We start from the raw sequence: 12,762 nt of genomic DNA on the forward strand, positions 1-12,762 counted from the left end.
ACATGAAAAGGTCTAATTAGTACTAATCAGTACATTTGCAATGATATAAATTGGCGCCTGTGCCACTACTTGAAATAAATTCTACAATAAGTGTTTCTACGTCATCTAGCCACAGTATTTATTGATGATAGGTTTGTTTTATTTAAGAAAGTTATTTTCACTATGGAGTGTCACTATCTGTCTCCATACTGGGCTAATGTGTCCAAAATAGGATCAGATTACAAGGGGAAGCTGTAGATCAAAATCTGATCGGAGCAGTTATTGATATCTTTTACCACTATTAAACGATTACACAAAATTATACTCACTTTATGAAAAGGATAAAGGTAGAAATTTGTATGTTTATAAGACAATGAAGTGCATTTCATACATATATAATATAACATAGTACAGTGCACAACATGTCATTACACCACCGTACACAGGTAAATATTATGTATATGTTTTATATTGTTTTACCTTTTATTTTTATAGAGGGACAGTTCTGGGAGGGAACATGAACAAATGGAATCCTGGGAGTGTCTTTATAAGTGAGCACAGCAGCTTATTGCCTAGTGCGATATATGCAGTGAGCACAGTGCAAAGCCCGGAGTGAACAACCAGGTATGTATATACATATTACACACAGTGATAGTCCTGTACTCTATGTATATCTATCAATATATCTATATATACACTGACACACAGCCAGGTATGTATGTACATATTACACACAGTGATAGTCCTGTACTCTATGTATATCTATCTATATATCTATATACACACTGACACACAGCCAGGTATGTATATACATATTACACACAGTGATAGTCCTGTACTCTGTGTATATCTATCTATATATCTATATACACACTGACACACAACCAGGTATGTATATACATATTACACACAGTGATAGTCCTGTACTCTGTGTATATCTATCTATATATCTATATACACACTGACACACAGCCAGGTATGTATATACATATTACACACAGTGGTAGTCCTGTACTATGTGTATATCTATCTATATATCTATATACACACTGACACACAGCCAGGTATGTATATACATATTACACACAGTGATAGTCCTGTACTCTGTGTATATCTATCTATATATCTATATACACACTGACACACAGCCAGGTATGTATATACATATTACACACAGTGATAGTCCTGTACTCTGTGTATATCTATCTATATATCTATATACCATACTTGCCGACTTTCTCCCATTGCTTTCCGGGAGATTCAGTGGAGGAGGTGGGCGTGCGGGGGGCGGGGCTCCAAAATCGTGTCATTTTGGACCCGCCCCCCGTGACGCAATGACGCAAACGCGTCATTTTACAGTCAGGGGCGGGGCCAAATGCCGCGATTCCCGGAGAATCGCGGTATTGTGGCCCTATTTCTGTAAATGCGGGATTTTGCCATACTCCTCCGGGAGTCCGGGAGACTCCCCCAAAATGCGGGAGTCTCCCGGACATTCCGGGAGAGTTGGCAAGTATGCTATATACACACTGACACACAGCCAGGTATGTATATACATATTACACACAGTGATAGTCCTGTACTCTGTGTATATCTATCTATATATCTATATACACACTGACACACAGCCAGGTATGTATATACATATTACATACAGTGATAGTCCTGTACTCTGTGTATATCTATCTATATATCTATATACACACTGACACACAGCCAGGTATGTATATACATATTACACACAGTGATAGTCCTGTACTCTGTGTATATCTATCTATATGCACACTGACACACAACCAGGTATGTATATACATATTACACACAGTGATAGTCCTGTACTCTGTGTATATCTATCTATATATCTATATACACACTGACACACAGCCAGGTATGTATATACATATTACACACAGTGATAGTCCTGTACTCTGTGTATATCTATCTATATATCTATATACACACTGACACACAGCCAGGTATGTATATACATATTACACACAGTGATAGTCCTGTACTCTGTGTATATCTATCTATATATCTATATACACACTGACACAACAGCCAGGTATGTATATACATATTACACACAGTGATAGTCCTGTACTCTGTGTATATCTATCTATATATCTATATACACACTGACACACAGCCAGGTATGTATATACATATTACACACAGTGATAGTCCTGTACTCTGTGTATATCTATCTATATATCTATATACACACTGACACAACAGCCAGGTATGTATATACATATTACACAGTGATAGTCCTGTACTATGTGTATATCTATCTATATATCTATATACACACTGACACACAGCCAGGTATGTATATACATATTACACACAGTGATAGTCCTGTACTCTGTGTATATCCATCTATATATCTATAGTAGAGATAAGCAGTTTTGATTCGTACCGATCCGAATTTTTGGGTACTGTTTCGAGTCATGACTCGGTTTGTTGCGCCAAATTCATATCTTAAAATGAGGTAAAATGTCAAATCTCCCAAGTTTTTGATCAATATCTTCTATATGTAGCCGTCCCTCCTTTTCTCAGCTGCCATTTTAGAAGTAATAGATTATGGGTAGGACATTTGCTGCACTTCTGTGCTGATAAAGTCTCTTGTAGAGTGTTGGACAAGGTGAAAGTAGCAATTTATGTTGAAATAGCTGTGATTTTACTGCACAAATCTTATGTGTTTATTTAGAGATCAGAGAATGATGCGTAGGCAAGAATTGACTATTGGTTGTAATAGTGTGTTAGTAAACTAATTAGGAGTGGACAAAAAGTATTCTTTCTTGCCATTGCTTTTAAAATCACAAGTGTTTCAATCTGAAGGCAGTATCTGTGACAGCTGAACTATTTAATGGAAAAAACAAAATGGTTAATTATGACTGAGCAGCACACTCTCTCTCTAATATATATATATATATATATATATATAATATGAGACCACGTGAGGGGAACAGGTGCCAAATACAGGGGCAGATGTTAGTGAACAGCAGCAATGAAGTCACACAAGTCCAGGGTTTTCTGTGTAACTGGCCTCAGCCAGTTTTATTAAGCAGACAACTACAAAAGAAAAGAAAACTCCAAAATAAACACCTTGCCGGCCGCCTCTAACTAAGCTTACTGTTTAAAACGTAGAAATAACTTATTGTAGATATTTATTTTAATTAGGAGGGCAGGGCACCTCTGTATATCTTTGCAAATGTGCCTATCTTATTATATTGGTATGTGTTTTGTATAGGAGATGTATTTAATTCTGAGACAGTGCCAGGAGAGGAAATTTGGTTTTGCTTTCTATGACTGTCTGACGGCAGGTAATCTCATTTTAATCAAACCTTTTCATCTCAGTGGCCAACACGTCTGTTTAGCCTGAAAACACAAGAGGGGATAATTAGACTTGCTATCTCTCTAAAACAGGATGCATGTAAAATTGGAACCTTAACACCCAATTTTAGGAAATCAAGAGATTGATGTAAATATTGTTAAAGCTTGAATTGCTTTAGCTCCACGGTTAAAGTATATATTATATCCGAAAGGGTAATTATTGGATGTGATTTATCAGCCTTTGTGGAGCCATCTAGGTAGAGGGGGCGGTGTTACCGCCTCCTGACGTGTGTCAGAATGTATATAAAAATGGCCCTGTAATGCACTATACCATCTGTACTTCTGGAGATTACTAGTAACTTACACTAGTGTATGTAAATGTCCTTATTAGGACTACTTGAGCTATCAAACATCACTGCTTCAAGATCCTGCTTTGACGCCTACTTACCTGCTGTAATTCCTGTGACCACAAATCTTATCCATTATCTGGCTGTTCTGAGGTTGAAACCTGTATCCAGTACCAACGCTCTGCCAGCTACTCGCAGCTCTGGACAATGTGATAGGCCAGGAGGAACCATCCACAGCAACCCTGATCTAAATAAAAAAGGTCAGGTTTACCAGTCCAGGTGCCCAGCAAGGGGGTACACTAGCAGCAAAATTTACCCAGAAGGAACAGGTTCTAGGTACCGGCAAAGGAGCCTAGTGGTGGCAGCATTGTAAGCCCCTGCTACTGTGTTTAGAGGGGTGCAATTTGGGATAAAGAAAGGGGATGGCAGCAAGGCAACAACAGACAGGGTGGCATAGGAGGCCCATCCGGTCACACTAACAAACTAAAGGAAAACATAAGCAGTGTCAGCACAGTTCAATCACAGGCAAATATCAGGCTTTTCTCTCACTGAGACTAACTAGTCTCAGTCCCCAGGCAGTGAGAGACTGACTGTGCTGATCAGCAGCCTTTTAACAGCACCATTCAGGTGCAACTCCTGATAAGCAGCAGTTTCACAGGTAAACTGGAAGACCCAGTTACAGGCCTAATGGATGGAGCCTGTCCCCTCTCTCTCCGTCCACAAACCCCTGGACTCTTTTTTCTGGCTTTTCCAAAAGCATTTAGAAATATAGCAGCTCACAGCTACTATAAGCACATATTCCCCTGGGGTTTTAAAAGCAGTAGGTTAGAAACCAAGTTGAAATATACCTGTTTTCATACACCTCACTCTTGACTCCGTTACTGTATGTATATATCTGTATACATATATATCTCTATCTATCTATCTATATCTCTTGTTTTTAAAATCCCAAGTGTTTAAAGGCTATTGTGTTAGGGGCAATATCACATTTCTACTAAAATGCAGCCAAAAGACACGGTCCTGTGTTTGACCGAGCAGTATGCCTCCCAAAGAATAAGTATTACTTGCTTTTATAATCCAAGTGTTCGAATCTGAAGGCTATTGTGTGAGGGACAGTATCATATCTTTTCTCTTTTTTATTACTTTCCTAATGTACAAGCTTTTGGTGTTTGGTGTCATTTTCCCTTGCAAAATTTACAAATAACGATATTTGATAAGAGGGATCAGGGTTTAGTTTGTGCCGTTGTAACTCTCTGCCAATGTGAAAATCATGCATAAGTGAATGGATATTCTATTGTTATGTACAGGTACAAGTTTTACTGACACAAGTGATGTACAATTGTAACTTATGTGAAGGGTAGATGCTGATGTTTTGTGTAGACTGAATCCTCTCTTTTTCCTATCATGGTCAGGCTATGTGCCATGTACACCATACCTCCCAACTGTCCGGATTTAGGCAGGACTGTCTCAACTGAGGACATCTTTGTCCTGTGGGTCACAAAGTTTGGAGGTATGTTCCGTACACTGCTTCTCTACAGTGACTGGAGGGAGGGGGGTTATGGGGTGGCTGGATGCTTCATAGGAACAAGGTACAACACCAGGGTGTGACCATGCCTTTATTATGACATGGCCATGCCACACATCCTGCCCCAATCCTCATGTTATTATTTTAAGTTTCAATAATTATTATTATTGCAAATATTATATTGAAATATTATATTGAAAATATAGTTGGAGTTCCTAGTTTCAAGTCAGAAAGAAGTGAAGACAGATCCAACTTTAGATTTCACTGTGAAACTGTTCTCTGCTACATATGCCTTTCTGTCATGTCTCAGGAATAAATAAAGTCTGCAAAAAGGGATATCTTCATTTTGTCTAGTCATTACTTTGGAGGTGATAGTGTTCAGTGTTACAATAAATAACATAAATATTACACCCAAGGATATAAGGACACATTCTGGAACATATCTTGATGGTATCGGTACTCCAAATTATTACTATTATTAATATTTATTTATAGGGCGCCACTAGGTATCCGTAGCGCCGTACAGGGACAGACAGAAACACGGTACAGGGTGAGACAGCACGGAACAGTTAACAAAAAGCACAGTAATTTGGAAGCTCAGAGTACAGCTAGATGAAAGGTAAGAGCCCCCTGGGGTAGAGAGAGGGGTAGAAGGGCCTCACGAAAGAGACAAGGAGCTGGAGAGCAGAGTTAAGGTGGTGGAGAACAGGAGGAGAGGAGAACCTGCTCGAAGGAGCGTACAATCTAAGGGGAGGGTAAGACGGACAGAGACGCAAGGGTAGGAAGAGGAAAGGGGAAGAGCGGAGGCATAGACGGAGAGGGGGGGAGAGGAGAGCGACGAGGAGGGAGGTAGGTGGGAGACTGGAAGGAGGGCAGTTAAGTCGGGGACTGGAAGGCTATAAGGAAGAGGTGGGTTTTTAAGGCCCGTTTGAAGCTGGACAAGTTGGGTGAAGTTCTGATGGAGCGGGGGAGCTGGTTCCAGTGGAGGGGGGCAGCACGGGAGAAGTCTTGGATGCGAGCGTGAGAGGAGGTGACCAGGGGGGAAGAGAGGCGACGGTCATTGGCCGAACGCAGAGGGCGGGATGGAGCATGAATGGAGATGTAGGGAGCAGTGGAGTTGGAGAGGGCATTGAAGGTAAGTGTAAGGAGCTTGAACAGGATTCTGTAGGGGAAGGGGAGCCAGTGAAGGGATTGGTAGAGGGGGGAGACAGAGGAGGAGTGGCGAGAAAGGAAAATGAGCCGAGCGGCAGCATTGAGTACGGAGCAAAGGGGAGCGAGATGAGAGCGGGGGAGGCCAGTAAGGAGGAGGTTGCAGTAGTCTAAGCGGGAGATAATAAGAGAGTGGACAAGAGCTTTAGTGGCATCTTGGGAGAGGAAGGGCCGAATGCGTGCGATGTTGCGCAGCTGGAAGCGGCAAGATTTTGCAAGAGAGAGAATGTGAGGGGCAAAGGAGAGGGAGGAGTTGAGGATGACACCGAGGCAGCGAAGTTGAGGAACAGGGGAATGGAAGAGCAGGGGGAATGAGCGGGAGGAAAGACAATAAGTTCGGTTTTCGCAAGTTTAAGTTTGAGAAATTTAGAGGACATCCAGGAGGAGATGGCAGAGAGGCAGGCGGACACCCTGGAAAGGAGGGAGTGAGAGAGTTCAGGAGAGGAAAGGTAAAGTTGGGTGTCATCCGCGTAAAGGTGGTACTTGAGACCAAAGGAGCTGATGAGTTTGCCCAGGGAAGAGGTGTAAAGAGAGAACAGTAGGGGTCTGAGAACAGAGCCTTGGGGGACCCCTACTGGAAGGGAGGAGGGGGGGAAGAGAGATCCAGAGGTGGTGACCGAGAAGGAACGGTCAGCAAGGTAAGAGGTTAACCAGGACAGGACGGAGCCAGAGAGGCCAAAGGATTGAAGGGTGTGGAGCAGGAGCGGGTGGTCAACGGTGTCAAAGGACGCCGAGAGATCCAAGAGAATGAGAAGGGAGAAGTGGCCCCTGGCTTTAGCAGAGAGGAGATCATTGGTGACTGTGGCCAGGGCAGTTTCGGTGGCAAGGGCAGTTTCAAATAATCAGATTGATTGAGCGCACTCAATCAATCTCAATATTGCGCTTCATAAATGAGGCCCTTTGTGTGTACAGCCAAACTACCTGAGAAGATTGTTCGCTCAATTGGCCAAAATTATTTTCTGGTCACCAGGATCCACCAATTGCCATTAGAGATGGCAAGAAAAATTGCTGAAAGGGATGTTGGCATCTGTGACATTAATGTTTACTGTAAGGAGTTACTCATTATTTCGGCACTCAACTATCACACAGAACACAGATCTCACTGAATCACCCCTAGTAACAGTTCTTTCACATCCATACACACCTATTATCTGCCAACACCAATTGAATTAGGGCACTAGGACCCTAAACTCTGTTACAGAAATGTACATGTTGACACCCTCTTTGGTGCATGTTAGCCTACCACTCAGCTAAACACTACTTCTCAAGACCAAAGGCTTATGAATTTGTTAGAGTATCAAGTACAACCTTATTAAATTTTAGATTTAAAATAAAAGGTACAGGCAGGGCCGGATTAAGGGAATGGAGGCCCCTGGGCTAAGGGGGCTTACCTGTCACTGCAGTCCTCCTTCCGCGGCACGCTGTAAGCTCCTTACTGAGGAGATCTCGCGAGAGTGAACTCTCGCGAGATCTCCTCAGTAAGCAGACTACAGAGCGCCGGGGACGGAGGACTGCAGTGAAAGTGCTCAGCAGCATTGATCGGGCTGGGGGCGCCCCCATCTCCGGACCGATCAATAATGCTGCTGAGGACTTTGAAGGGCCCCATGGATTCCCGAGGCCCCTGGGCTATAGCCCAGTTAGACCTCGGGTTAATCCGGCCCTGGGTACAGGGCATTGGGTATAATAATAAAAATACAGGTACAAAATAATGGGAAAAAATACAGAAATATAATACTTATTGTCACGAGCCGCGGCGATACTCACAGCCGCGGCGGCTCGCTTCCCGTGTGCCCTGGCGTCCCGGCCGTCACCATGATGACCGGGACGTCACTTCCCCTTCCTACCCGGCAGTTGCCAAGGCAACGGCTGGACGCCTGTTATGTAGCGCTGCGTCCCGGCGGTGCTGGAAGCCGGGCGCAGGCGCGAAAGAGGACACAGCCTGTGGGCTGATTAGGAGTCTGACACACATGCAGGCTAAATGCCTGTAACTATCAAGCTATCAGAGACCAGCCCTGATTGGTCTGGAGTCATATTGCTCATTAGTCTGCAGGGGTGCATGTAAGTTCCTATTGGGCCAGCTGTGTATTTAAGGCAATGAGGCCTGCTACCTCATTGCCGGTTATAGCTTCTGTGCTCCAGTCTGCTGACCTGCTAGTTCCAGTTCCTGTATCCTGATATCTATATTTGACTTCCTGTGTATGACCCTTGGCTTTGTATTGGACTTCGCTCGTGTTTCCTGTGACCCTGATCCTTGGCTTGTTTACCCGTTCTGCTACTTTGCCTGTGACCTCTGACCTCAGCTTGTTCATCGATACTGCTATCTGCTGCCGGCCCTTGACCTCTGCGTGGACCTGACTCTTCTTGCCTGGGTTCTCCCCAGCCGGTACACACTTCACGACCCTCTGTCAGTCTGCGGCCCAGTCTGTCCCCACCATCAGGGGCTCCAGTGAACACCTGACTGGCAGAGTAGACTCCGGGTTGTGTTGTGCCGGCTGGAGGGGTTCCTAACACTTATGCAGTATAATCTGTATGATGGGGGAACAACAGAAGTAGGACAATTGTCTATTTGAATGATCTCCAAGAAGACTGACCAGTTTTCATAACATACAGGCGGTTTATGAACAGTTTTCTTGGAGGTCTCTCAGAGGGGCAGTGTATATGCTAATGTGGGGAAGAGATCCCTAGTGGGTTTGAATCATAGCTTGTTCAGAAAATAATCCAAAATCTTTATCCTTCTATATATTTGTTCTGATACCTCACACAGATCTGATTCCCCATTCAATTATATAAATAAAACAAATATAATAGCATTATGCCATTAGCAAATCTCATTCCAGAAGACATATGATTACTGTGCTCTCTCCGTGCATCGGTTATATATATTTGAAATACCTTATGCAGTTTTTGTCCCTGAGTTTAAATTGGCACAAGGATTTCACAAGGATTGAAGAAATGTATATTGAATATTCACATTTATTTATATACAGTGGTGGAAGTGGAAAATTAGAAGTGCTGGTATGGAAATTTGAATTGAACGGCTGGGGGTCTGGGGGACAAAGCGGCGCCCAAATGCTTTTGGGGATTTTGATAGTGAAATTATTTTAAAATCATTTTTACAGTATATAGTATAATGTAAAACATATTAAAAAAAATCAGGGCTACCTGTCCTGTGTCCCCCATCAAGCCTCTCCCTTATGTCTTCCTTGTGACTCTTCAACTTTCCCTTATCTGTGATGTGCCCATATCATTATATCTCTTCCCCTGACCTCTCTCCTTCTGTACTCTCTTGTGTAATCAACTGTCTTTCTCCTATCTCCACATGGATGTCCCAACACTACCTAAAGATCAACATGTCCAAAACAGAGCTTATTATCTTCCCTCCTGCCAGAGTCAACACCTGATTCAAATCTCCCTCACTGTCAATAACACCACAATTTCCTCTGCCTTGCTGTCACACTTGACTGCGCCCTCTGCTTTATTCCTCATATCCACACTCTCTCCCAGTCACGTGTGACTCCACCTTAAAAACATTGCCAGTATAGTCCCTTTTCTTACTCAACATGCTACCAAAACTCTTATCCATTCTCTCATCTCCCGTCTTGACTATTGCAACCTCCTGCTATCTGGCATTCCTGACACCATTATATCAACACTCCAATTTTTCCTAAATGCAGCTGCAAGACTGATCTTCCTCTTTCACCGCTCCACATCTGCTGCACCACTTTGCAGATCCCTACACTGGCTCCCTATGTCCTCCAGAAACATATTTAAATTACTCACCCTTACCTACAACGGCCTCAACAACACCACCCCTTTATACATCTCAAATCTCATATCAAAATACTCTCTCTTCCTTCCTCTTAGATCTACCTCTGACCTGCGCCTTGTCTCGTCTCTGATAACCACCTCTCACTAAAGCCTACAAGTCTTCTCCCGTGCTGCTCCCCACTTATGGAATTCCCTACCACAATCAATCAGACTTTCCAAACAGACTTAAATTCTTAAGATCCTCTTTGAAAACCCATCTCTTTTTTAGAGGTGACCTTATCCTCGATAACATTATTCACACTAATGCACCCTCACAACCATCCCAATCTCCACTTTGAGCCACACTCGCTCATATTTGTTTCAGATGTGCCCTCTTCCCTTTATAATGTAAGCTCTCTAATGAGCTGGGTCCCCCATACCCTTTGTTTTCATGTCTCCATTCATTTTGTCTGCCTTGTCTGTTCTTGTTTTACGTATGTCCTATTTGATATGAGTCCTTGTCTCCCCTACTGTACAATGCTGCGGAGCACTGTGGCGCCTTACAAATCTATGATAATAATAATAATAATAATAATAATAATATCGTTATACAAAAGTCATACATGAATTCTCCCCCTTCCCTCATTACATTCAGACAACCCCCCTTCCCGCATTACATTCAGACAGGCCCCTCTTCCCTCATTACATAAAGACAATCTCCCCTTCCCACATAACATTCAGACAATCCCCCCTCCCCCATTACAATCAGACAGTTCCCCCTTCCCCCATTCCAATCAGACAGTCCCCCCTTCCCCCATTACATTCACGCAACCACCCCTTCCCACATTACATTCACAAAGCCCCCCCTCCCTCATTACATTCAGACAATCCCCCCTTCTCTCATTACATTCAGACAACCTCTCCTTCCCTCATTACATTCAGACAATCCCCCCTTCCCTTATTACATTCAGACAATCCCCCCTTCCCTTATTACATTCAGACAATCCCCCCTTCCCTCATTACATTCAGACAGTCCCCCCTTCCCTCAATACATTCAGACAGTTCCCCCTTCCCTCATTACATTCAGACAACTCCCCCCTTCCCTCATTACATTCAGACAACTCCCCCCTTCCCTCATTACATTCAGACAACTCCCCCCTTCCCTCATTACATTCAGACAACTCCCCCCTTACCTTATTACATTCAGACAACTCCCCCCTTCCCTTATTACATTCAGACAAGTCCCCCCTTCCCTTATTACATTCAGAAACAAGGCCGGCAGTCAGCAGAAGAATACTGCGCTGAATTCCAAAAATGGTCACCTGATAGTGGATGGAACGACCCTGCCTTATGTAGTCAGTTCCGTTTCGGCCTATCTGAACAGATTAAAGATTCGTTGGTGCAATACCCGTCTCCTAGCTCTCTGGAGGATCTGATGCACCTCTCCTTTAAAATTGACAGGAGGTATAAGGAGCGGAAAACTGAAAGGGAGACATCATCACCTCCATCCGCCTTCGTTCCTGTTTCCCAGGATGGTGAGGAACCAATGCAATTAGGAGCATATCGTCTTTCCCCTGAGGAAAGAGACAGGAGACGTTCACAAGGCTTATGTCTGTATTGTGGCACAAGAGGCCATTTCTCCCGTTCCTGCCCAAATAAGTCGGGAAACGAGCATGCCTAGGGAACGAGGGGAAAGTTCACTTAGGTCTGCAAATTGTCTCCCCGATAAATGCGGTATTGATCCCTGCACAGCTCACGTTCAGTGCTTGTTCTGTGGGTCTGTCGGCCTTTATCGATAGTGGAGCTGCAGGCAACTTCTTGGACTTCGGGTTTGCCCGCTTTGCTGGAATTCCGCGGGTTAAACTCGAATCCGCCATCACGGTATGTGGTCTAGATGGTACTCCATTGCCAGGCGGTAAGGTTACCTGGGAGACCCCGCTACTACAATTGAGCATTAGGGCTCTCCACTCCGAATCCATAGTCTTCCGTCTCATCGAATGCCCGTCAGTTCCTTTGATTTTAGGCCACCCTTGGCTATCCCGCCATAACCCTGTCATAGATTGGGCAAAAGGAGAGATTGTCCAGTGGAGCTCTTATTGTTCACAGTCCTGTTTGACACTACCTCTACGTGTGGTTCAGTCCATTCTGGAGCAGCTTCCCTCACAGTATCATGAGTTCTGGGATGTCTTCTCTAAAAAGGCTGCTGATACTCTACCACCGCATCGGGAGTTCGACTGTGCCATCGAGTTAATTCCAGGTTCTAAACTCCCCAAGGGACGTTTGTACTCTCTCTCCGGTCCAGAGACCAAATCCATGCAGGAGTACATTGATGAAAATCTGGAGAAAGGCTTCATCAGGCCATCCAAGTCTCCAGTAGGAGCAGGGTGCTTCTTTGTGTCCAAGAAGGACGGTGGACTCAGACCCTGTATCGATTATCGAGGGCTGAACATGATTACGGTTAAAAACACCTATCCCCTTCCTCTCATCTCTGTACTCTTTGACCAGTTAAGAGGAGCAACTGTTTTCACGAAAATTGACCTTCATGGTGCTTATAATCTCATACGCATTAGAGCAGGTGATGAGTGGAAGACGGCATTCAACACGCTCTCGGGCCACTAC

The 12,762-nt window shown here is 43.9% G+C and overlaps 1 protein-coding gene across 1 annotated transcript in view; it reads left to right on the forward strand.

Moving 5' to 3' along the window:
- The first annotated feature begins 581 nt into the window (after nt 1-581).
- Nucleotides 582-12,762, forward strand: part of LOC142160588 (uncharacterized) — a 38,339-nt gene continuing 26,158 nt past the window's right edge. The window contains exon 1 of the mRNA XM_075215459.1: nt 582-603. The gene's annotated coding sequence lies outside the window, so the exon portion shown is untranslated. The remainder of the gene's footprint in view (nt 604-12,762) is intronic.

This window comes from Mixophyes fleayi, chromosome 6 (genome assembly GCF_038048845.1).
Source record: "Mixophyes fleayi isolate aMixFle1 chromosome 6, aMixFle1.hap1, whole genome shotgun sequence".
Classification (NCBI taxonomy): Eukaryota; Metazoa; Chordata; class Amphibia; order Anura; family Limnodynastidae; genus Mixophyes; species Mixophyes fleayi.